Source organism: Podarcis melisellensis (genome assembly GCF_964234715.1).
Source record: "Podarcis melisellensis genome assembly, chromosome: W".
In the NCBI taxonomy this organism is placed as follows: domain Eukaryota; kingdom Metazoa; phylum Chordata; class Lepidosauria; order Squamata; family Lacertidae; genus Podarcis; species Podarcis melisellensis.
Window position 1 is genome coordinate 15,676,301 of NC_138535.1, and position 27,139 is coordinate 15,703,439.

The window sequence follows — 27,139 nt, forward strand, 5'->3', positions numbered from 1 at the left end:
ATGCCGCTTTGGAGATGCGCTGGGGCGTTTGCGCAAATCCAACAGTTGTCTGAGGTCGCTTGCTTAGCAATTTTTGAGACGAGTTTCAAATTTATTATTTTCAGTAGATAAACATAATAAAAAAGAAAAGATTAACAATAATAAAGACAAACAAAAAATAGGAGAAAAAGAGAAAAAGAAAAAGGATACATACAACATATTACCACTTAATTAATTAAAATTAAGTGCCATCCATCATCATAAACATAGTATTTTACTTCCTCAAATCTCTTCCATCCGAATTTCTTAGTAATTATATGTAGCAGTTTCCAATATCAGTGTTTCAAAAGACCATATCATATCACAGTCCTAGTCATATTACATAGCTTTCCTTATCGTACATTTTCTTATTTGTAAATTTAATTCCATTTTAATCCTTGGTCTAGTTGTTTCTTTCAAGTGGTTACATATCTTTAATATTACAATATTTATTCAAATAGTCTTTAAATTTCTTCCAGTCTTCTTGGTGTTCCTCTTCTTTCTGGTCGCGGATTCTCCCGGTGAGGTCAGCCAGCTCCATAAACTCCATCATCTTCATCTGCCATTCTTCTACCGCTGGAAGTTCTTGTGTTTTCCATTTTTTGGCTAATAAAATCCGTGCAGCAGTTGTGGCATACAAAAATACTTTGACATCTTTTTTGGGCAGTTCAGGACCTGTTATTCCAAGGAGAAAGACTTCTGATTTCTTCATAAATGTATATTTCATCATTCTTAAAAATTCATTATAAATTTTTTCCCAGAAGCCTTTTACCTTGGAGCAAGTCCACCACATATGATAAAAAGTACCTTCCTTTTCTTTACATTTCCAACATAGATTATCACAATTGTGGCAGATCTTCACCAGTTTAGCAGAGGTTAGAATCATAGAATCATAGAATCATAGAGTTGGAAGAGACCACAAGGGCCATCGAGTCCAACCCCCTGCCAAGCAGGAAACACCATCAGAGCACTCCTGACATATGGTTGTCAAGCCTCTGCTTAAAGACCTCCAAAGAAGGAGACTCCACCACACTCCTTGGCAGCAAATTCCACTGTCGAACAGCTCTTACTGTCAGGAAGTTCTTCCTAATGTTTAGGTGGAATCTTCTTTCTTGTAGTTTGGATCCATTGCTCCGTGTCCGCTTCTCTGGAGCAGCAGAAAACAACCTTTCTCCCTCCTCTATGTGACATCCTTTTATATATTTGAACATGGCTATCATATCACCCCTTAACCTCCTCTTCTCCAGGCTAAACATGCCCAGCTCCCTTAGCCGTTCCTCATAAGGCATTGGTTAAGTACCATCTATACATAATTTTCATAATATTTTCCTTTAACATTGTACATTCAGTAAACTTAACCCCTTTCTTCCAAAGTCTCTCCCAGTCCTCCATCATTATATTTTCTCCCACATCTTGTGCCCAATCAATCATAACCGATTTTACTTGCTCATCTTTTGTATGCCACACCAATAACAAACTATACATTTTAGACAATTTTTTAACATTAGTATCTAACAACTCTGTTTCCAGTTTGGTTTTTTCAATTGCAAAACCTTTTCAATCTTAAATAATTCATTCATTTGGTAATATTGAAGCCAATTTACTTTATCTTTGATTTGTTCAAATGATTTTAACTTAAATCCCTCCTCATCTTCAACCAATAAATCTGAGTATCTTAACCACTTATTTTCCATATTAAGCTTTTTTTGTGCCTGCGCTTCCATTTGTGAAATCCATTTGGGTGTTTTTCTTACCAAAAGATCCTGATATCTAGACCAAACATTAAAAAGTGCCTTCCTAATTATATGATTCTTAAAGCCACTATGGGCCTTTATTTTGTCATACCAAAGATATGCATGCCAGCCAAACCTATTGTCCAATCCTTCTAGGTCCAAAATGTCCTCATTTTTTAAATTGATCCAATCTTTAATCCAGCAGAAGGCCGCAGCCTCAAAATATATCTTTAAATCAGGTAGGGAAAAGCCTCCTCTTTCTTTTGAATCTGTAAGTTATTTATACTTAATTCTTGTTTTTTTTCCTTGCCAGATAAATTTGGACATGGCCTTCTGCCATTCTTTAAAACATTTGACATTATCAATAATAGGTAAAGTTTGAAATAAAAACAGCATTTTCGGCAATACATTCATCTTAACGACCAATATTCATCCCATAAGTGAAAATTTTAAGTATGACCAAATCTCTAAATCTCTTTTTTATTTCATTCCATACTTTGTCATAATTATCTTTATACAAATTCAAATTCTCAGCTGTTAAATTCACAAATGCTTCATAAATGCTAGGCCTGTTTTTTCTATTAGGGTTTTTCTTTCATTTTTATCTAAGTTTTTATCGATTACTTTGGTTTGGTTCTTGTTTAATTTAAAACCAGCCAGCTGCCCATACTCCTGTATCATCTCCAGTGCTTTTACTGCACTGGTCTCTGGATCCTGTAAGGTTAAAACCAAATCATCAGCAAAGGCTTTTAGTTTATATTGTTTCGAACCCACTACAATGCCCTTAACTTTCTCTTCTTTTCTCAAACTGTTCAGCAAGACCTCCAGGACCACAATAAATAATAGAGGGGAAAGTGGGCACCCTTGCCTGTTTCCTTTCTCAATTTTAATTTCTTCCAATATCACATTATTAATAATAATTTTAGCTTTTTGTTCAGAATAGATCGCTTTGATACTATTTTCCATAAAAAAGCAAGAGATATTATCAAAGGCTTTCTCCGCATCAATAAACATTAATAATGCTTTGGTGTTTCTTTTAGCCTCTAATCTTTCCAGAATATCCACTATATTTCTAATATTATCTTTCATATGTCTTCCAGGCAGAAAACCTGCCTGGTCTTTATGTATATATTCTGATAAAACCTTTTTCAATCTATTAGCCAGGATATTTGCAAATATTTTATAGTCTACGTTCAGTAGTGAGATTGGTCTATAATTCTTTACATCTGTCCTATCTTGTTCAGATTTCATTATCAAAGTTATAAATGCCTCTTTCCAGGTTGCAGGAGCCCTCCCTCCTTTCAATATCTCATTACAAACCTCTGCCAAAGGTTGAATTAACCAGTCCTTAAAAGTTTTATAGTATTTGGCAGATAATCCATCTGGTCCTGGGGTCTTGCCCAGTTGCATCTGGTTTATTGCCATCTCGACCTCCTGTCTAGTAATCTTGTCATTGAGTAGTGGTTTTTTATCTGCGGGAATTTTCTGCAATTCATTTGTCCTAAGAAATTGCTCAATTTTATCTGTCTCCTCTTTACCTTTTTTATACAGCTGTTTAAAATATTTCTGAAAGCATTTTCTAATATCCCCAGGGTTTTCTACAGATTTTCCCTCTGATACAATATTTGTAATTGTGTTTTGTTTCTGTCTCTTTTTTAATTGCCAAGCCAACAGTTTTCCACATTTGTTTGCAGACTCAAAATTCCTCTGTTTCATTAGTTTTATTTTCCATTCTATTTCTTGGTTTATAATTTGAGAAAATTGAGTCTGCAACACTTTAATTTCTTTTTGTATCTGTTGGCTTTTCGACTTTGATCTTAAACTCTTTTCTTTCTCTTTAATTTGAGATAGAATTGTTTCCTTTTTTTGATTTTGTATCTTTTTCTTTATAACATTCTGTTGTATGAGGAATTCTCTCATCACCGCTTTACTACCGTCCCAAATGACTCTTGTTTCTACCTCTGTGTTTATATTTAGCTCAAAATAATCTTTCAGAGTCTTTTGGGCCTTTCCCACCACCTGATAATTCCTCAGCAACCCATTGTTCATCCTCCATCTGAAGGAACCCTGCAGATACAATTTCATTTCCAATAACACTGCATTATGATCAGAACAAGTTCTAGGACATATTTGGATTTTTGTTACCCTTGGAGCTAAATCCCTGGTTTGTTGTTGTTGTTGTTTAGTTGTTTAGTCGTGTCCGACTCTTTGTGACCCCATGGACCAGAGCACGCCAGGCACTTATGTCTTCCACTGCCTCCCGCAGTTTGGTCAGACTCATGTTTGTAGCTTCGAAGACACTATCCAACCATCTCGTCCTCTGTCGTCCCCTTCTCCTTGTGCCCTCCATCTTTCCCAACATCAGGGTCTTTTCCAGGGAGTCTTCTCTTCTCAGGAGGTGGCCAAAGTATTGGAGCCTCAGCTTCACGATCTGTCCTTCCAGTGAGCACTCAGGGCTGATTTCCTTCAGAATGGATAGATTTGATCTTCTTGCAGTCCATGGGACTCTCAAGAGTCTCCTCCAGCACCGTAATTCAAAAGCATCAATTCTTCGGCGGTCAGCCTTCTTTATGGTCCAGCTCTCACTTCCATACATCACTACTGGGAAAACCATAGCTTTTACTATACGGACCTTTGTTGGCAAGGTGATGTCTCTACTTTTTAAGATGCTGTCTAGATTTGTCATTGCTTTCCTCCCAAGAAGCAGGCGTCTCTTAATTTCGCGGCTGCTGTCACCATCTGCAGTGATCATGGAGCCCAAGAAAGTAAAATCTCTCACTGCCTCCATTTCTTCTCCTTCTATTTGCCAGGAGGTGATGGGACCAGTGGCCATGATCTTCGTTTTTTTGATGTTGAGCTTCAGACCATATTTTGCACTCTCCTCTTTCACCCTCAATAAAAGGTTCTTTAATTCCTCCTCACTTTCTGCCATCAAGGTTGTGTCATCTGCATATCTGAGGTTGTTGATATTTCTTCCGGCAATCTTAATTCCGGCTAGGGATTCATCCAGCCCAGCCTTTTGCATGATGAATTCTGCATATAAGTTAAATAACCAGGGAGACAATATACAGCTTTGCCGTACTCCTTTCCCAATTTTGAACCAATCAGTTGTTCCATATCCAGTTCTAACTGTAGCTTCTTGTCCCACATAGAGATTTCTCAGGAGACAGATGAGGTGATCAGGCACTCCCATTTCTTTAAGAACTTGCCAGAGTTTGCTGTGGTCGACACAGTCAAAGGCTTTTGCATAGTCAATGAAGCAGAAGTAGATGTCTTTCTGGAACTCTCTAGCTTTTCTCCATAATCCAGTGCATGTTTGCAATTTGGTCTCTGGTTCCTCTGCCTCTTCTAAATCCAGCTTGCACTTCTGGGAGTTCTCGGTCCACATACTGCTTGAGCCTTCCGTGTAGAATTTTAAGCATAACCTTGCTAGCGTGTGAAATGGGTGCAATTGTGCTGTAGTTGGAGCATTCTTTAGCACTGCCCTTCTTTGGGATTGGGATGTAGATTGATCTTCTCCAATCCTCTGGCCACTGCTGAGTTTTCCAAACTTGCTGGCATATTGAGTGTAGCACCTTAACAGCATCATCTTTTAAAATTTTAAATAGTTCAGCTGGAATACCATCACTTCCACTGGCCTTGTTATTTGCAGTGCTTTCTAAGGCCCATTTGACTTCACTTTCCAGGATGTCTGGCTCAAGGTCAGCAACCCCACTACCTGAGGTGTACGAGACATCCATATCTTTCTGGTATAATTCCTCTGTGTATTCTTGCCACCTCTTCTTGATGTCTTCTGCTTCTGTTAGGTCCTTACCACTTTTGTCCTTTATTATGGCAATCTTTGAACGAAATGTTCCTTTCATATCTCCAATTTTCTTGAACAGATCTCTGGTTCTTCCCATTCTGTTGTTTCCCTCTATTTCTTTGCATTGCTCGTTTAAGAAGGCCTTCTTATCTCTTCTTGCTACTTTTTGGAAATCTGCATTCAATTTCCTGTATCTTTCTCTATCTCCCTCGCATTTTGCTTGCCTTCTCTCCCCCGCTATTTGTAAGGCCTCACTGGACAGCCACTTTGCTTTCTTGCATTTCCTTTTCATTGGGATGGTTTTCGTTGCTGCCTCCAGTATAATGTTGCGAGCCTCCATCCATAGTTCTTCAGGCACTCTGTCTAGCAAATCTAAATACTTAAACCTGTTCCTCACTTCCACTGTGTATTCATAAGGGATTTGACTTAGATTGTATCTTACCGGCCCAGTGGTTTTTCCTACTTTCTTCAGTTTAAGCTTGAATTTTGCTATAAGAAGTTGATGATCTGAGCCACAGTCAGCTCCAGGTCTTGTTTTTGCTGACTGTATTGAGCTTCTCCATCTTTGGCTGCAGAGAATATAATCAATCTGGTTTCGATGCTGCCCATCTGGTGATGTCCACGTGTAGAGTCGTCTCTTGTGTTGTTGGAAAAGCGTGTTTGTGATGACCAGCTTGTTCTCTTGACAGAACTCTATTAGCCTTTGCCCTGCTTCATTTTGCTCTCCAAGGCCAAACTTGCCAGTTGTTCCTTTTATCTCTTGATTCCCTACTTTAGCATTCCAATCCCCTATAATGAGAAGAACATCCTTCTTTGGTCCAATGCTGTAAAGAAAAATATTGCATAGGAACCTGGAATGTAAGAACCATGAACCTGGGTAAGTTGGATGTGGTCAAAAATGAGATGGCAAGAATAAATATTGACATCCTGGGCATCAGTGAACTAAAATGGACAGGAATGGGCGAATTCAGTTCGGATGACCATCATATCTACTATTGTGGGCAAGAAACCCGCAAAAGAAATGGAGTGGCCCTCATAGTCAACAAAAGAGTGGCGAAAGCAGTACTGGGATGCAATCTCAAAAATGATAGAATGATCTCGATACGAATCCAAGGCAGACCTTTTAACATAACAGTAATCCAAGTTTATGCACCAACTACTGGTGCTGAAGAAACTGTAATTGACCAATTCTATGAAGACTTACAACACCTTATAGAAGTGACACCAAATCCCTGGTAATCCATTGGTAATCGTTTCGTGAAAATGTTTGGGACAAATTTGAGAAAAAATTATAGTCTTTCTCTATATTTGTCTGCCATATCAAAGAACAATTTTGGAAGTCTGCCTGCATTTTGCACTTTCCGCTCTTGTGATTTATCCATAAATGTGGAGACTACCCCATTCAAATCTCCCATTAGTATTATTTTATATTCCAGATAATCATTAAGTTTAGAATCCAAATTTCTGAAAAATTCTACTTTTCCATCATTTGGTGCATAAATTCCCAATAAACGATTTATCGCCCTGTGCTGTAATTTCCACGGCAATGTATCTTCCTTCCTCATCCTTAAACAACAACGTGGGGTTCCATTTTTCTTTAACATAAAAAACCACTCCCCCTTTTTTAACTTTGTCTGATGAGATAAAGTCCTGACCAAGTTTTTTATTCTGTAAAATTTTTCTATGCAATCTTGTAACGTGTTTCTTTTGCAAGCAAATTATATCCAAATTATGTCTTGCCAAGATATGAAAGACTTGGCCTCTTTTTTTTCAGAGAATTTAAGCCATTAACATTCCAGGAGTAAATTCTTAAAGACATCTTAATTTTTTAGGGCCCTTCGGCCCCAGCACCCAAAGGAGGGGAACTTTCCAAACCAAGTTCTTTTGCGTTTTTCTCCAGAAATCTCTCCTTCTCTCCAACAGTTCTGATTTTTTGTTTCCTCCCTTGGAATTTGAAGGAGAGGCCCTCTGGGAATTCCCACCTAAAGAAGATATTTTTCTTCCTTAGGGCAGTTGCCAGATCTGTATAATTATTTCTCAAAGATAAAAAATGCTGTGGGCCTCCTTGAAGAGAATGACAGCTTTCCCATCTACCTTTAGACTTTTTTTATAGTGGTGTCCCAATATTGTGTCTCTTTGTTCCTTTGTTTTAAAAATCACCATGCAATCATGTGTGATTTTAGAATCATTTTTAGGACCAGATCTGTATGCTTTGTCAATCCACAAATTTAATTCTTCTTTTGAGATCTTCCAATAAGTTGAAAATTCTTCAATAAGCCAACCCTTCAAATTGTCCTGTTCCTTCTGGACTACTTCTCTCAATTTCAAATGGGCCTCCTTCTGCTTTAATTCAAGAAATGCAATCGAATTTAACGCCTGCTGCTGGACAGTCTCTAAGTCCCGGACCTTTACCGCTTCCAGTTGTGAAATTCTTTCCTCATGTGAAGTAATATCATACCTCACTGTCTTCAGGTCCTCTTGCAATTCAGAAAAGTCATTCCTCAAGTCCTGAATAGTTTTTTTTGATTCCCTCTTACTTCTGTTTTAATTTCCTGAAGAAGTTGCATTACTGATTCTTCAAATGTTGGTGTTCTAGGGTCTCTTCATGGTTTAATTTTTGCCCTCTCTAATCTCTCTGATTTTTCTGTCTTGTCTCCTTTGTCTCCCCCATCCATAGGTTTTTTTTTCCCCCAAGGTCAGCTACAGTCACAAGGGGGAGATAGTATGATAAACAGACTGTTTCCCAGCTGCAGTAATCCCCACTCCAAAGTAAGAGTCTTTCCTCACCACAGTCTTTCAATCTGACAAATACAAGTCTTTAGAAATCTTTATATTTACTCCTTTAATCAAATCCCCCAAAATTTGTTTCGAGCCTTTGGCTTAGTAGCAGAAGGTGGAGATACAGTGCCAAATATTTTTTGAGCTCTGGCAGCTGTAGTTACTTTGTATTTTTTCAAAGCGGTAAACGAAAGTTGAAAGTATGCAATCCCTTTGTTACATGACAATGGAGTCTAGCTTTCCCTCACCCCGGGAGGTCTGCTTCCACAAAGAAGATATAATAGTTCAAACAGATCCCCAATTCTTCTGCAGGGAAGTTTACTTTTTGTCTTCCCCCCCCCTCCTGCTAGAAAGGGGGTGCAGGAAACACTTGAAAGTTTCTAAAAGAATGAAGTTAAAGTTGTGGCTTTTCGTAATGTTAGCTGCTTTCACTTTTCTTCAGTGGAAGGGACCGACCTCCGTTTTTAAATCCCTTTCCTTCCCAATTTGTAGTTCCAAATTAGATCGCTTTACTCACGGTTTTCAGAAGAATTAAGTCCACATTTCTTTTTCTTTTTTCCCTTGGAGGAATTGGCCACTCACGATCGCCAGACTCAGAGCTTCGCACTTTGAAGAAAGCGAGTTGATTTGCTTGTGCCACCGCCTCCAACCCCGCTCACACTCGGCACTCTTTTTCAGAGCTTACCGGGGAGCAGGGGAGTCGTTCCTGGCACTTGCAGGAACTCCAGGTCCTCAGAACGCTCGATCTGAGGGTTTTTCAGGGCGCCGCTGCGCTCTAGTGGCTCTCCCCTGTCTTCAAAGCACCGGTGCCCTTTCTGCGAAATACCTCCTGTCCGCCATATTGGGCGAGCCAACCCGGAAGTTTAATTTTTGAGACGAGTTTTGTTAGGATATTTCCGTTCCACCTTAAAAGGGAGGTCTGCTCGGAGAAACTGCATGTTTCCCATCATGACATTAATACAGCTTTTTTGTACGGGATTTGGGGGGAGGAGCTGTACATGCTTCCACCTGATGGAATGCAGATACAGAAGGGAATGGTCTGTAAACTGCGGAAATCCTTATATGGTCTCAAGCAGAGTGCCAGGTGTTGGAACACAAAGCTCACTGAGACGTTGCTTTCTCTAGGTTTTCACCAGGGCAAAGCTGATCCATGTGTGTTTTCAAGGAGGAGGGGCAAAACAAACTGTATTGTTTATGTTTTGTTGATGATCTTCTGATGTTTTGGAAGAATCAGGCTTTTTACAAAAGCACCCTAGCTCAGCTGAAGGAGCACTTTGACATGAAGCATCTTGGTGAGGTATCCAACTATCTTTCTCTGCAGGTGGAGAGGGACCAAGCAGGTAATTTTCTGGTACACCAAACACAGAAAATTGCTGACGTATTAACCAGGTTGAATTTGGTTGATGCAAACCCAGCAGACACACCGATGGTGACAGGTTACCAGGTAGATAGTACTGCTGAAGCGTTTTCTGACACTGCGCTGTACAGATGCATTCTAGGCAAGTTGAATTTCATTGCTAGATGCTCAAGACCTGACATTGCTGTAAGCACTAACCTGCTTAGCAGACATGCTAACAATCCTACTGTTCAGGATTGGAAAGCTCTGAAGCGCATAGCCCGCTATTTGAAAGGGACTATGCACTACAGGCTGAGGTTCACCAGTCAGAAGACTGGAGGTCTTGAAATCTTTGCAGATGCTAGTTTTGGAAGTGACACCATGGATGGTACAAGCACTTCTGGAGTATGCTACATGTACAACCACTGTCTGTTTGACTGGTTGTGCAAAAAGCAGACAACAGTAAGCCTAAGTTCCTGTGAAGCAGAACTCAATGCTCTGTCATTTTCACTCATGGATTGTGAATGGTTGATGCAACTGTTTAAGGACATCGGAGTTTCTGTGAAATGTCCTATACAAGTGTATCAAGACAATAGATCCTGTTTGGCTTTGCTGAACTCAGAGAGTTGCAAGCAAAGAACCAAGTACTTGCAGATTAAGTTACATCGTGCAAGAGAGTGTATTCAAAAAGGACTGATTCAGGTGTCCTCCTTTTTGAATACACTCTCTTGCACAATGTAGCTTAATCTGCAAGTACTTGGTTCTTTGCTTACAACTCTCTGAGTTCAGCAAAGCCAAACAGGATCTATTGTTGTGCTGGTCCCGGGGGGAAGGTTACTGCTACCGTAGTCAAGGTTCAGTCCTGAGTCACTAGCCTGGAAATAGTCCACAAGATGAGAGGCGAGGTCCGAAACAGGGAGCCGGGCGGGGACAGGAACACTCGAAGATCAGAAGCAGGAAGCCGGGCGGGGAACAGGAATGCTGGAAGGTCAGAAGCAGGAAGCCGGGCAGGGAACTGGAACACTGGAGGAACAGGACTGGATGCTGGCCGATACAGCTCTTCAATGATGACGTTGCTCCCACAACCTGGGACCGGGCTGACTGGCCTTTATCTTCTCTGAGGCCAGGGGCGGTCCCGGCCCCCAGGAGCCCCGCCTCCCTTGGCCTTAAGGCGAGCACTCCTCCTGGGAGAAACCAGTTCCCTTCGCCTCTCTGCCCTAAGGCTCTGCAGTTCAGGAGAGGCTGAAGGGTTACTGGGCCCAGGGGGAGACTCACCTGCAGGCACTGAGTCCTCAACCACCTCTGGGGCCAGAATGGATTCACCTGGTGCCTGCTCCTGAGGATCCGGCCCAGGTGCAGGCTCCTCAGAATCAAGGCCTTGCCCCAGTTCAGCCGGCCCTGGAGGCGGGGACTCCTGTGCCAGCTGGGATTCCTCCGGTTCACTCTCAGAATCGGAATCCCAGGCCATCACACCATCCCCCCTCCCAGGCCCCCCCCTCAATCGAGGGTCTGGACCCGGCTTGCTGGGGTACGCTGCATGGAAATCTCGGAGGCAGGCAGGCGCGTGAACGTTGGCTGCTGGTTCCCAGGAACGGTCCTCCGGTCCAAACCCCTTCCAGTCTATGAAATACTGCAGCTTTCCCTTGCGGTATCGGGAGTCCAGAATGCGTTCCACCTCGTATTCAGGCTCCCCCTGGACCAAAACTGGCTGCGGTCGGGGACGGTTCGGGTGGAACTCATCGGGTGGGGCCACCGGACTCAGAAGGGACCTGTGGAAGACCGGGTGAACCTTCAGGGTAGCGGGCAACCAGAGACGGAATGCCACAGGTGAGACTTGGTCCACGATAGGAAACGGGCCGGTGAAACGGGCGTCCAACTTCCGCGAAGGTCGAGAGGGGTGGAGGTGGCGAGTGGAGAGCCATACCAAGTCACCGACGTGAAGTTCCGGCCCCACCTGGCGGTGGCGGTCGGCCTGGGCCTTGTACGCCTCCTTGGCCTGGTGCAGTTGCTCCATCAAAAGCTGTTGCTGGGACTGGAGCTCCTGAAGCCACTCCGTCACCGCAGGGACCGCGAATGCCGGCAGCACATCTGGAAACAGCCATGGATGATAACCGTAACTGGCCTGGAACGGGGTCTGCTGGGTGGACGCATTCACTGCGTTGTTGTAGGCGAACTCCGCCAATGCTAGGTGGTCGACCCAGTCATCCTGCTGGTAGCTGCAGTAACACCGGAGGTACTGCTCCAGCACCGCGTTCGCCCGTTCCGTCTGGCCATCGGTCTGTGGGTGGTAGGCTGACGAGAGACAGACCTCTGTCCCGAGGGTCTGGTGCAATGCTCGCCAGAACCGGGATGTGAACTGAACGCCCCGGTCGGACACCACACGCTCAGGTAGGCCATGCAGGCGGAAGACATGCTGAAGGTACAGCTGAGCGGTTTCCTTGGCTGTGGGTACAGATGGGCAGGGGGCACAGTGCACCATCTTAGTGAAATGGTCGGAGAAAACTAGAAGGCAGGTACAGCCACGAGACGGGGGTAAGTCCACTACAAAGTCCAGCGAAACCATGTGCCAAGGACATGGTGGAACTGGCAATGGCTGAAGTAGGCCGGGGGGTCACCCGGTAGGGCCCTTGGCCCGCCGGCAAACATCACAACCAGCGATGTAGCGAGCCACGTCAGCCTTCAGGCGGGGCCACCAAAACTCACGACTGACCAGATGGGTGGTCCGATACCGCCCAAAGTGTCCCGCTGCCGGGGCATCATGGGTCATCCGGAGAACCTCAGCCCGCAGTGGCCCTGGCGGGATGTACAGGCGACCGTGGTGCAGCAGAAGGCCCTGATGCAAGACCAGCCCCGGATACTGAGGGCTGGACCCTTCAGCCAGCTCCTGGAGTCGTTCCTGGGCCCAAGCGTCGACCCGCTGCTGTTCCCGCACCCGAGCCTGCAGTGGCTCAGCCTCCTGGGTGGCCAGGAATGCAGCTGGTGGTAGGATCGTGGTGGGTACTGCTTGCTGTACCGTGTCTGCGTTGTCTTCAGGTTTCCGGGACAGGGCATCCGCCTTCTGGTTTTGGGAGCTAGGGATGTAGCGGATCCGGAACTGGAACCGGGAAAAGAACAACGCCCACCGGATCTGCCTTTGGTCCAGCTTGCAGGTGGTCTGGAGGTACTCCAGGTTCCGGTGGTCAGTTCTCACCTCCACCGGGTGTCGTGCCCCCTCAAGATGGTGGCGCCAGACCTCAAAGGCCACCTTGATGGCCAGTAGTTCCCGTTCCCACACGGTATAGTTACGCTCCGCTGGAAGGAGCTGGCGGGAATAGAAGGCACAGGGTAAGAGTGGCGCTTCAGGTCCATACTGCTGAGACAAGACGGCACCGAGAGCCGTACTGGAGGCGTCGGTCTCCACCACAAAGGGTCGAGAGGGGTCAGGATGTTGCAAGATCGGCGCTCTCTGGAAACAGGCCTTCAACCCCTGAAACGCCTCCTCTGCCTCCTTGTCCCAGGAAAACGGCGTCTTGGGGCGCAGTAGCCGGGTCAACGGGGTGGTGCGATGAGCATAATCTGCAATGAAGGTCCGGTAATAGTTGGCGAACCCCAGGAGACGCTGTAGGTCCTTGCGGTTCCGAGGTGCCGCCCATTCCCGAACCGCTGCCACCTGCCCAGGATCCATCTGCACCCCATCTGGAGAGAGTCGGTGACCAAGGAAGTCCACTGACCGCTGATGGAACTCGCACTTGCTGAGCTTTGCATACAGGCGGTGCTCCCGCAAGCGCTGCAGCACGGTCCGGACATGACCCTCATGGCGAGCCGGGTCACGGGAGAAAACCAAAATGTCATCCAAGTACACCACCACGTACTTGTCTAGCAAGTCCTGGAACACGTGGTTAATGTACCGTTGGAACACAGCGGGCGCGTTGCATAATCCGAAGGGCATAACCAGGTATTCGAACTGCCCGTACCGGGTCCCGAATGCTGCCTTCCACTCATCCCCGGCTCGAATCCGAATTAAATTGTAGCCCCCCCGGAGGTCTAGCTTGGTGAACACCTGCGCCCCTTGCACCCGCTCCAGCAACTCCGAAATAAGGGGCAAGGGGTACCGATCTGGGACGGTAATTTTGTTCAGGGCCCGGTAATCATGGCAAAGGCAAAGCTCCCCACATTTCTTCTTAACGAAGAGTACTGGCGCAGCGGTGGGCGAGGTAGAAGGCCTAATGAAACCACGCTCCAGATTCTTGCGCAGGAAGTCCTGCAAAGCTTCACGCTCTGGCTCTGTTAGAGAGTATAAGCAACTCACCAGCAGGGGCGCTCCAGGATGGAGGTCTATGCCGCAGTCAAAAGACCGATGCGGTGGCAGCTGGTCTGCCCCCCCCCCCCGCTCCTCGAACACGTCTTGGTAGTCCCGGTACTCGGCTGGGAGTGTGGATGCAGCCTCCTCAGTGGGGGCGGCTGCTAGCATCTCGGACTGAGCATGGGAACATGGGTCTGGGAAGTGCACAGTCCGTTTGACCCAGTCAATCTGAACATTGTGAGCCTCCAGCCAGTCCATCCCGAGTACCAGGGGGAAGCGGGGCATGGAGGCAATGTCCAAAGTTCGCGTCTCCCGGTGCTGCTGGAGACACAGGACCAAGGGCTGGGTCTCCTGAGTAACAGCACCTGAACGCAGGAGCCGTCCGTCAATTGCCTCCACCTGTACCGGTTCTGGCTTGTTCTGAAGTGGCACCTGATGATGGGCAGCAAAAGCAGCGTCCATATAGGAGCAGGTTGCCCCCGAATCTACCAAAGCATGGGTAAGAATCCAGGGCCCACCTGGAGAGTATAGACGTACCGGGACCATGAGGTGTCGCAATTCCACTGGTGAGGGCCCCTCTAGCATGGTCTGGGACCCCAGGTCACCAGGGCCCTCGGCTACTGGGGTTGGTGGTTTCCCTGCAGCTGGCAACTTCTCGTGACAGGACCGGGCGTAGTGTCCGCTTCCGCCACAGTATAGACATAGGTTACTCTCCCGACGCCGCGCCTTCTCCGCGGTGGACAGGCGAGGTCGCGAAGCCCCGAGCTGCATAGGCTCCTCCGCTAACTTGGGTGTGGCTGTGGGCCTGCTAGGAAGGACTGGCGCCAGAAGCCAGGAGTGCTGTCAGAGGAACTGGAGGGGCCTCACACACAGTATGCCACACTCCATATTGTCGCAGCAAGCTCTCACAGTACACAACCCAGGTGTCATAATTGTGCCGATTTAACTTTGGGCACTCTGCAGCTTCTGAGGCTTGTAAAAACTCCATCTCAGGTCTTTACTTGAGCCCGAGTCTCTTCCTTTAACTCAAAGACTCCTTATCTTGGCTCCCATTAATCACGAAGCCTGCTTGGCTCGGCTCCCAGACCAATTTAGCCCTGCCGGACATCAAAGACTCTTTGCTGCGGCCCAACAGAAAAGCCTCATTTGCTTCTGCCTTTGCACACATACCTCAGCAGTCTGTCGCAGTCTTACTCTCCTGTAAGTGCCGTGAATCTGGGCCCGAAACCTGTTGTTGGGATACTGCCAGGGAGACATCGACCGTCACTGCCTCTAGCCGGACTCCGGATGTCCATCGATCCCCCGTAGATGTGCAGTATCAGCAATTAGCGACACGAAGCCTCAGAAATAGTTTGCCACATTCTTAGGCTGGTGCACACTCTATCAGCAGAGTTCACACAGCGAAAGTTGCACAGCAGGAGAGCATATTTACAAGTTTATTCAGCGTTGGTCAGAACAAAGAAAAACATGACCGCCTGCTAGCGTGTTCAGGCACCGAGAGAGAAAACAAAAGCAATAGCAAACATAAACATCCTGTGAACAGGAAATACGCAGACTCTGACTCACACAGCCTGCTCCCTCTTAAGGTGGAACGGAAATATCCTAACAGGAGAACTCAGGTCTCTGGTAAGCAAAAGTCAAAGTCACGCAGGCAACTTCCGGGTTGGCGCCTCCGGCAATGGCGGAGCTCCTCCTATCGGGAGGAACTTGCTCCGTGGAAAGCAGGGTCTGACCGCCACGGCGAAGGCGGAGACCCACTGAAATCACAAGCGGGAGAAGCTTGTGAACCTGGGATTCGGCTGGCACCTTTTGCGCCTCCCCTACTCGTGGGGAAACCCTGTTTTGGGGATCCAGAGCGACGTGGGGTGAGTGGCGCGGTGCTTCGAATTGACTGCTTCTTTCACGGAGTGAAGCCGCATTGCTGTTGCCGGAGAGCGCTGACTTTTTCCTGTGGACAATTGGACTTTAAACAACTACCCGTGAGTAGAACGGAAAATTGGATCTTTAAATACCTTAATTTGGCACCGAAGTGGGAAGGTCTTAAACAGGAAGTCCGCGTTCCGCTTTTGTAAATAGATTGAAGCAAAGACGTCACAAGCTAAAGTCTTTGAAAGTTTTTCGCAAAGGATTAAATCTCCATCGGTTAAAATTACAAAACCCCCCTTGGAAGCAGGAGAAGAGGGGGGAAATTTTGGACCTAGAGAGCCTGCAGGAGAGAGTGAAAAATCAAAATACCACTGCTCTGAACCTGGAAACGGGCTGCCAGAAAGAGTTCATTAATTGTGAACAGAACATATTTGACAGCTAGCTAAATAAGAGAAAGATACTGTTTCCATTGTCCTCTTCTGCGTTTAAAAAGGAGGAAACGTAACTGAAAATTGAAACTATTTTTATGGTTTGAGTTGTGTTTGAAAGGATTGATACAAGTGGAAACTGTTTCCCTCTAGAGGGAGCTTTTGAAACTGTTACAGGAGTGTAACTGGGGAATCACCAGCTGCAAGATAAGGAATTGTGAGAACCAGAGATTGACCTTGGACCATTTTAAAATGTTGACAGGAGAAGCCATAGTGACTGTATTGTGTAAGATAAGCTATTCGCTGGAACAGCTTCATAAGAAGACCGATGACATGACTTTTAAAATTGATAACTTGGAACAGAAAGTGATTAATTTGAGACAAAAAGTGAGCACCAACACAGAAATAATTCAGGACTTGGTACAGGAATCTATTTTGGCAGGACAAATTGTGGAGGAGAAGGAGAAAGCACCTAAAGCAATACAAGCAGGATCCTTAGTTTTACAGAAGCAAATTGAGGACTACAAGTTGAGGCCTTTTATGATTGAATCTAGAAAAAGTCAGATTTTGAGGATTGGATCCCGGCTCGGATTGAAGAAGGAAAGTTGGAAAGATCCCTCTATGCAGGGATTAACTGACTTCTGGGACATGGACTTGGGTCTGGAGCAGATTGAAGTTTTGGGGGCCTTCGGATTTGGAGGAATCTTGAAACATGTCCTGAAATACTCTATGGATCTTAGCTTCACCTATGGAAATCTGGCTGACCTGTCCAGAAGGAATAAAAGTATTGTTAGGTTGGAGTTTTCCCGAGATTTGCTTTTTAGCATTAAAGAATATGAAGAAGACCTGCAGAAGGGACCTGGAAAAGAGTTAAGAGCCTCGGACATAAGATCTCCAGGTTGATGGACTATATGGAATTGACGGAAAGGACTGGCAGAATCCGAATCCAGGGAGAGGAGATGGTGGAAGAAGATTGGAAAATTTAAAGTTTATATATAGAAATATTGTAAAATTAATGAGTGACAGAAAAATGGTGGAATGATACTTTATGGCCTTAGCAGAAATGTTATAAGGAGTTAAGCATATATAAGTATTTTAGTTTTAATGGAAAATAAGGTTTAAAAAATATGTTATTTATAATATGATAAAAATAGAGAAAGATGGAAAGGATTTGCTGAAACAATTAACAGAAGTGGAATACAAAAAGGGAGGTGAGAGGAGGTCAAGGAAACAAGGGAATGAAAGATAGAGTATGAAAATGATGTGATATATGTTTTTAAATTGTTTTTTTTTTCTCATTTAGGGTTAGGGTTAGGGATTGGGTTTTGTTTTGTTTAGTTTAATGGGTTTAGTTTAATGGGTTTAGGTTGTGTTTTGTATTGTCTATATATTGTATTGTCTTTCTTTTTTCTCTTTTGTCTTCTTTTCTTTTCCTTTTTTGTAATCCTTAAAAGCAATAAATATTATTATTTTTTTTTAAAACAACAACAACAACAAAGTCACCCAGGCAGTCTAACGACCCTTTCTTCACCATGTCCACAATTCCAAAATCGTGGTGTCCTTGTTCAACTTGTAATCCTGGGCACGAGAGGTGTTGGGGTTGTGTGGATATGGCAGTCTTGGAGTTGGGAAGAAGGGTACAGTGGTGCCTCGCAAGACAAAATTAATCCGTTCCGCGAGTCTCTTTGTCTTGCGTTTTTTTCGTCTTGCAAAGCACGGCTATTAGCGGCTTAGCGGCTTAGCAGCTATTAACGGCTTAGTGGCTTAGCGGCTTTAAGAAAAAGGAAAAAAAACTCACAAGCCCATAGGGAAATTTGTCTAGCGAAGCGACGCAAAAACCGAAAAACCCTTTCGTCTTGCGCGTTTTTCGTTTTGCAAGGCATTCGTCTTGCGGGGCACCACTGTACTGAAAATGTAGGATATGAGGAGAAAGGACAAGGGGAGAAATGGGCTGGTGTCGGTAGGATTCATAATTGTTGTAAGGTGTGAAAGTGGTGAGGTGTCAAATGCAAGCTGTCAAAGTGGCAAGCTGTCAAAGTGGCAAGCTGTCAAAGCGGCAAGCTGTCAAAGCGGCAAGCTGTCAAAGCAGCAAGCTGTCAGACGCAAGCTGTCAAACGGGAGCTGTCAAGGCTGCAAGCTGTCAAAGTGGCAAGCTGTGAGACACGAGCTGTCAAAGTGGCAAACTGTCAGATGGGAGCTGTCAAAGCGGCATTGTTTTGTGGAGTCGGAGGCGAATTGGGGGTCTCCCTTGATCGTCTGCTGTGGGAAGTATTTTGGATGTCCAATGAGTCGTCACTGTAGGTGGAACTGGTCTGGTCTGTTAGGCTCGATTCGTGCCCCAAACTGGTTCGGTCTGTTGGGGGTCCTCGGAGTCGCTGTCATTGTCCCTGGGTTGCGGTGGGGTGGTGTAGGTTGTAGGGATGTCGTCCCGGTCTGTGACGTCAGTGGGTGGAAGGGCAGCTTTACAGTGTGTGTGGTGAAACCAAGCTGACTTTTCCGCTACCTTAAGAAAAGTCGGGGTAGTCAGTAATACCTGATAGGGTCCCTCCCAGGTGGGCTCCAACGGCACCTTGTGGTAGGTCTTCGTCAGTACCCAGTCACCTGGCCAGAAAGAGTGGATATTCTCATCCAGGGGTATATTTTGACTCCCAGCTGCATACCTGTGAAAAGTAATCAATTGCTTCTGGAGCTGGATTACATATTGGGTTAGTTCTAATTCGCTCACCTCTAGTTCAGAAGGGGGGAATTGGGTGTTGTACACAGGAGAAGGTCTCCCAAAGAATAACTCATACGGAGAAAGGTTCAGGTTGCCCCTGGGGTGTCCTCTTATGTTATGTAGTACCAAAGGGAGGGCACTGATCCACTTCAATCCGGCGGTTTTGCAAAGTTTCCCTAATTGTGACTTGAGTTGCTGGTTCACCCTTTCAACCTGACCAGAAGATGGGGGGTGATAGGGGGTGTGCAGTTTCCATTTAATTCCCAATGCTTTAGCTATTTGTTGAACCACATCCGATGTAAAATGAGATCCTCTGTCACTGTCTATGTGTCTTGGGACCCCAAAGCATGGTATGATTTCATGTAACAAGGCTTTTGACACTACCTGCACTGTGGCCCGGCGGGCGGGGAAGCACTCAATCCAGCCTGACAGCTGATCAATGAAGACAAAAGCATATCTGTAACCCTGGCAAGGGGGTAAGTCTATGAAGTCTACTTGCAGGCTTTCAAACAGAACGAAAGCCCACGGTCTGGCTCCTGGCAGGCTCCTAGCAGTGTGTTTTGGGTTGAAGGTCTGACAGGTATGGCAATTTTTAACTGCAGCCTTTGCAGTGAGGGCTAGTCCCGGTGCATACCAGCGACATTGAATGCTATCCACAAGTGTGTCCCTTCCCCAATGAGTACATTGATGTAATATTCTCAGATGCTTTGGTACCCAGAGTCTTGGCATCAAGAGTCTTTTATCGGGGAGGTACTAAATGCCATCTTTCAAGGAAGCCCCCTGTTCCCTCCATCCCTCCAGTTCTTCTGGGGTCACTGTTTTATACATCTGTTCGAAATCAACATCCGAAGGTATTTGTGCTCCCTGGAATTCATTGTCTGGTAGCAGGGGCTGTAGAGCTGCTTCCTGTGCCGCATGATCAGCACAGTGGTTTCCGACAGAGATCGGATCCTTTCCTTTGGTGTGGGCTTTACAGTGTACCACCGCTATAGCTTCGAGAAGGTGTATAGAGTTCATCAGCCGCTCGACTAAAGCTGCATGGGCAAAGTGTGTACCTGCAGCTGTTAAGAAACCCCTCTGGAGCCAAATTTGACCTGTAGCATGCACCAGTCCAAAACAATATCTCGAGTCCGTGTAGATCGTTATTCTTTGTCCCGCCCCCAGTTCACAGGCTTTGATTAGGGCAATTAATTCTGCTGCCTGTGCACTATATTTGGCATGAATGGGGTGTGTTTCTAGAATGTCCATGTCAGTTACCACTGCATAACCACTTTTACGTTTTCCTCCCACTACTTTGGAGCTCCCATCCGTATATATGATGAGGTCTGGATCTTCCAAGGGAAGGTAGTCCAGGTCCTCTCATGGTTTTTCAGCATGGTGAACTACTTGGGAGCAATCATGGTGTGGCGACCTGTCGTCAGGGAGGGGTAGGAGAGTTGCTGGGTTAAGGGAATTTACCCTTTTGATCGTTACGTTCAAGGGGCTGAGGAGGATAGCTTCATACCTATTTAGTCTCTGTATGGTAAAACGTTGGCACCCCCATAGGTTAAGGAGGGTGGCCACAGTGTGGGGAACGTTTATGGTCAGGTCGCATCCTAATACAGTTACTTGTGCCTTCTCTAGAAATAGTGCAGCTGCTGCTACTGCTCTGAGGCACCCCACATTCCCCATTGCAGTGGTATCTAACTGGAGGCTGTAATAGGCAACTGGTCTGTTTCTTCCTTGGAATGGGTGTGTGAGGACACCTGAGGCTACCCCTTTATTTTCATGTACGAACAAGGAGAAGGGCAACCGATAATCAGGGAGTCCGAGGGCAGGGGAGGATCTTAACTCCCGTTTGATGGATTCAAAGGATTCAAGCGCCTCTGCAGACCACTCAAGTTGCTCTGGGGTGCTGTCATGAGTCATAGCGGTGAGGGGACGGGTGAATTCTCCGTATCGGGGAATCCAGGCGTGGCAGAGCCCACTCATTCCAATGAAGCCTCTAAGTTGTCTTTTTGTCTTGGGGAGGGGTAATTTTGTTATGGCCTCTATCCTGTCTGTTGTTAAAGCACGGGTTCCTTCTCCTAGGATGTGGCCAAGGTATTTTACTTCCTTTTGGCAATACTGTATTTTCTTTGGGGATACTTTGTGTCCTTTATACGCTAATGTCGTGAGAAGAGCTATGGTATCCAGTTTACAAGATTCTAAGTCCCGCCCACATAGTAAGATGTCATGAACGTAGAGGATAAGGGCAGAGCCTTTTGGAAGGGTGACGTCTAGTAGATTTTGATATAGTATGGCGGAAAAGATTGCTGGAGATTCCACGTAGCCCTGGGGCAGCCGCGTCCATGTTAATTGTCCAGTTTGCCAGGTGAAGGCAAAAAGGAATTGACTCTTCATCCACTGGGATGCTGAAAAATGTGGAGCACAAGTCTATGACTGAGTAAACTACAGTTCCCTCTGGGATTGAGCTCAGGAGGTGATGAGGATTAGCCACCACAGCGTGGCGGGGAATGACAAAGGAGTTCACGAGTCTCAGGTCCTGAACCAAGCGCCATTTGACAGGGTTTGTATGGGGCTTGCGGACAGGGAGCAGGGGGGTGTTACAAGGAGATGCACAGGGAACTAGAACTCCAATTTTTAAGAAGTCTTCAATCATCAGAGTGAGACCCTCTATTGCTTCCTTTGGTAGTGGGTATTGTTTGGTGCAGGGAAAAGGCAGATCTTTCCTGTAGTTCACCTTTACTGGGGTGGCGGACTTCAGGAGTCCAACCAATGTGGATTCAGTTCCCCACTGCTGGGGGGGGGGACACCCCGTTTAGGAGCTTGGAGGGAAGATCCAGGTCTCTATTATCAGTCTCCTGTAAGATTCCTTGGAGGTTGAAGATAGATTCATTGGGCATATGCAGGTAAATTTCTTCCTGCCCACATTGGATGGTGGCATTTAGTTTAAATAGCAGATCCCTCCCCAAGAGGTTGACAGGGCTAGAAGTTAATAAGAAAGTGTGCTTAACAGACAAAGGTTCAACTGACACCTTGGCAGCCTTGGAAAGAGGGCAAACTCTAGGAATCCCGTCCAGTCCCATTACAGTCCTAGTTTCTTCTCCAGGGGTCAAGTGACTATTTGTGAGAGTAGAATAGTGTCTAGCAGGCAGTCGTAAGATTGTCTGTCTATCTGCATGGTGCAGATAGGATCAGAAGATGATAGTTGTAGAATTGGACAGAGGAAAGGAAAAGAGGCAGGATCTGCTTCTAGTTGTCAATAGTCATCAAAATCTTCCATTACCATCTCATTGGAAGGGTTTGCAGAGCGGTTTGGATGGTTGAAAGGTTTGTTGTTATTGAGGAGATTCCTAGGTCATGGTAAAGGAGGAGACGGTGCCCTTTGGGTCTGCATTTGGGAGGATCCATAGTCAGGAGTTGATTCCCTGAACCTGGTGTTGGCTGGTTCCCTGTATTCCGGCCTCAGTGTCCTTGGCTCTCTATAGTCTGATTTCCTGGATCCGGACTCCTGGTGGCCGGTTAATAATGGGCAGTATCTTTTGATGTATCCTACTTCATCGCATTTGAAACAGACGGGCCTCTCTGGTTGCTCGTGTCCCCTTCCTTTCTGCTTTTCCCTGGGAGGGGGAACCCCGGTTGTGTAGGCTAGCACTCGTGGGGATTCTTCTTTCTGGTCCTTTCTTTTTCGTTTATCCCTTGAATTAAAGACTGACTTGGCAATGGAGAGGATCTCATCTATTGTTTTCCCATCATAGCCGAGGTGTGCGTTTAACGCCTTTCGTATATCAGCCATGGCTTGGTCTTTAAAGAATCCCTTAACAATAACCTCATGTTCTTGGAATAACAGGTTTGGAATTGCCCAAGAAAGATGTTAAACTGTTTTTGTATGCTACAACCGCAGCAAGAATTTTGTTAGCTAAGAATTGGAAAACACCAGAAGTCCCAACAGTGGAGGAATGGCAGATGAAGATGATGGACTTTTCGGAGCTAGCCGACCTGACTGGAAGAGTCCACGAACAGAAGGAGGAGGAGTATCAGGAGGAATGGATGAAATTTAAAGACTATTTAGTTAAATATGTTAGGATAATTTAATTGGAAAAGCTTGCAAATACCAGATAGGCTTAGGATTTAAATATGTAATGTTAGAGATTAATATGTTTAAAGTTAAAATAGAAAGAAAGAAAGATGTTAAGTGATTAAGTTAATTTCATGAGAAAATTGGTTTTTGAAAACTGTTATAATGATACACACTGAAATTCAACTTGGGGGCTTTGAGGAAGTCACTTAACAATGTTACTAAGATTGGTTTAAATACAGTTGAGATTTATGTTTGTTTGTTTAATTTTTTTTGGAAAATAAATTTAAAAAAATTGGGGGGGAAATAACCTCATGTTGCGGGCTTTCAGGGTCGATCCCACCCCATGTTTTGATTGCATACACCAATTGGGAATAATAATTGAAAGGGTGTTCATCGGGTCCTTGTAGGACGGCTTGGACTTTAGTCCAGTTCACTGTTCGCTATCCTGCAGTTTACAAGCCATCTAGGATAACTTTCTTAAATATCTTCAAACCCCATGTACCCTCGGTTGTGTTATAATCCCAGGCGGGGTCGTTGAGGAGGGTCTGAGCTGTCAGTGGGGGAATATCAGCGGTTTTGACTGCTTGATAGTTAGGTCTGATGAGGCTTCCCCTGCTTTCGCTAATATCTTTCTCTTCTCAGCTTCATTAAAAAGGGCTCCTAACAAAATGTGCACGTCAGCCCACGTTGGGTTGTGAGTGGAGAAGATAGTGGCTACTTGTCGATGGCATTTATCGGGGTCATCTGGGAGGGAGGGCAATTTATCTTACCAGTTCATTAAATCAGAGGTGAGGAAAGGCTGGTGGGTGAAAACCATGCGAGGCGTATCTCCTGCTCTTGCCGGGGGTATGGGCAGCGCTCTGAGGGGAAATACATTCTCTACTTCTCCATTGACTAGGTTATTCCTGTTACAAGTTTGTTTAGATATCGGTTCTGCTCCCTCCTCGTCCAAAGGGGGGCCCCCAGGTAGAGCATTGGGGTTGGGGTCAGCTTGTGTCCCCCCCCCCCACATTCTGGAGAAGGTTATTTTGTGCTGGGAGCTGTAGGTTCTGGGACAAATAGGGGGCGGGATTCCCTGGGCTGTCCACGCCTCCTGCCCCGGCTCCGGCTCCTAGCCTGGGTGGCGGGGGTCCCATTGGTTCAGGGTAAGAAAAGGGGATGAGGGATCTTTCTAGTTGTTCCTCTTGTATCCTGATTTAATCATAAGGAGGGGGTCTGACGGTCCCCAGTACAGCCATCTGCTGAACAATCTGTGCTTATTTGCATTTAAAGAGTTCGCGGGCTTCCACAAAGGCATTCAGGTAGTAGAGCTGTTGAGGCTTTTCGTCAGCTAATGATTGAATAGATTTTATTGCATTAGCCGTGTGGCCATAGCATGATATACATAGAAATAACAACATAAAATGGGGGTGGGGAGGTAAAAGTAGATATCGTCCTGGGCGAATACTTTAAAAAAAAAAATGGGGATAACAAAAGTGACAGGGGATTTAAAACATCGAGTGACAGATAGTACAAAAACAAAAAGACAAAAAACTGCTGAGGCTGGAGGAGGATCGTTAAGGGGTCCTTCATCTCCTCAGATTTGTCCTAGCTCCTTGTCCTTGTACAATAAGGCTACTTGGAACTTTGTTCGATTGTGCGGCGTATCGACTGCAGCTGTGATGTTAAAGAAGAAGTTGGTGCCGCTTTCCTCTTCATCACACTAAGCAGGAAGTTAGCTGTCATCTCGGTAATCCAACAATCAGAATCCTGCAAAAGAAGGGACACTATCCAAGGCTGGATTGGGAGATGAAGCTTGTTCACGAGAGGAGTTAGAAACCGAGATCTTTCATCTGTGCAGTTGGGACAGAAGAGCATTACATGTTCCATAGTCTCCAGAGCCGTGTCATTACAGGTGCATGTTCTATTTGCGATGGGAACTCTAGAATAACGACCCGACAGAACTGCTGTAGGAAAACAGTTAAGACGGGCACAGGTAAAGGCCCTTCGCTTAGCCTCCGAAGAAATTGTGAGGCTGTATAGAGGGATCCCTTCAGGGGGTGGAATAGCTAGGGCTAAGCCTGAACACGGTCCTCTTGCATGGGAAGCTGTGTTAGAGAAGTCAAGTTGCTGTAGCTTCTTTTTAATTGAAGGTAGGGCCGCCGGGCTAATACACTCTAAGTTAAGAACAGTTTTACAATTCAGATTGAGAAGAGAGCGGAGTTTGAGGTTAATTGTAGTTTTCCAAGGGGAATTATGAATATCTCTTAGGATCAGATTGGAGAAACCACCTCTAGTTCGAGCTTCCGATGCTAATAAGTGGGAGCTATAGGAAATGGCTCGACTCCATGCTCGTTTTACAATTGAGGGCTGGGCGAACTCAAGTCGTAGGGCTGCACCTGAGACACATCTCGGGACGCCGGAAAGAGATCTCAGAAACATATGAAGTGGGCGATCCAAGTTACCTGATATTGCTGTAGTCCATACTTCGCAGCCATATAATAATTTAGGGACAACTTTGGCATTAAATATTTGAATTGCTGCTGGAAGGTGTTTGCCGCCCTTCTGGTGGTAAAATCGGACAATAGCATTAGAGGTCGTGGTTGCAGCGAGAAAGGCAGATTGTAGATGGGTGGTCCAGGAGAGATTATAAGTGAATATTAAGCCTAGATATTTAAAGGCTTTTACCTTTTCTAAGTAGCCACCTGTGATCTTAAGCGGCTCCAGCTTGAGTTTGCGGGAACGAGTGAAGTGGAGGACTTTCGATTTTTTATAATTAATATTAAGAGCTTCCGCCTTACAATAGGCGATAAATGCATTAACTGCATTTGCTAGGTCCACAGCTGTTCTGGATAAGATGACGGCATCATCTGCATAGAAAAGGGAAGCAACGGGGTGGCCCGCTAAGTGAGGAGGATACTTAGTTGCTAGCTTCAAAGGGGAAATTGCATCATGAAGATAGAGATTAAACAGTAAAGGGGCCAAGAGACAACCTAGTCAGACGCCCTTGGCCGTTGGGAATGGAGTGGTAAGGGAGCCGTTGGGACCACTTCGAACGCGAGCTGTGGTATTTGAATAAAGGGAAATAATTAGGGAGAGGAGGTGCGGATCAATTCCCAGATGGGCAAGTTTGGACCATAATCTCTGCCTAGGAATGGAATCAAAGGCGGCCTCCAGGTCCATGAAAGCGGCAAATAGGTGGCCTTGCCTTGGTGCAGTGTATTTACTGGCAAGGTGATAGAGAGTTAGACAGTGGTCCATGGTTGATGCTGACTTTCGGAAGCCAATCTGTTCTAGCGGTAGAATGTTCCTCTCATGGACCCATGAAAGAAGTTCTTCCAGTAAAACAGCGGCAAATATTTTTCCCGGAATAGATAATAAACTGATGGGGCGATAGTTCCTAGCGATGTTTGGCTGGCCGCCTTTGAAGATCGGAACTATTATAGCTTCTCTCCAGGAGTCGGAGATGTCTAGGGCGGAGGAGATAGCGGTGAATACAGGAGTCAGCTGTTCGCTCCACCAAAGAGGATCAGTCAGGAAAAGGTCCAACAGGACCATGTCTGGGCCGGGGGCCTTATTCCTTCGCATGGACATTATGATGTTGAAGATGCGAGTTGAGGTAAAGTTTACTGAGGAGGTGGGACTAAGAGAACAGGAACAGAGGTCCGACGGGGATTGAAGGTGATCTGTAAGATGATTTGGAGAAGCGAAACTGGTTGAATAATAGGCAATCCATTCGTCAGCGGAAATCTGGGTAGCTGGATTGAATGGTGCCGAAGGTCTAACTAAGCGCCAGAAGGAGCGGGAGTCATGCCTCTCTACAGCCGAACGAAGAGTGGACCAAGCCTCAAGGATGTGCTGCTGTTTCTTGCAATGAATCATGTTTCTGTATGTCCTTTTAATATCTATGAGCTTTGCACGGGTTTGGGGGTCGTTGGAAAATTTGATGATTCTGACCATTTTCCTGATTCGCCTTCTTAGGGCTTTACATTCCTTGTCAAACCAAGGTGATTCAGAGAAGAGGCGTTGGTGGGTAGGCGAGGTGGTGGTTATGTAAGTTGTTGAGAAAGCATCAATTAATTTCCGGTATTGGTCAGCGGGCAGAATTGGGTCAGAGGGAACTGCAGGCATATCA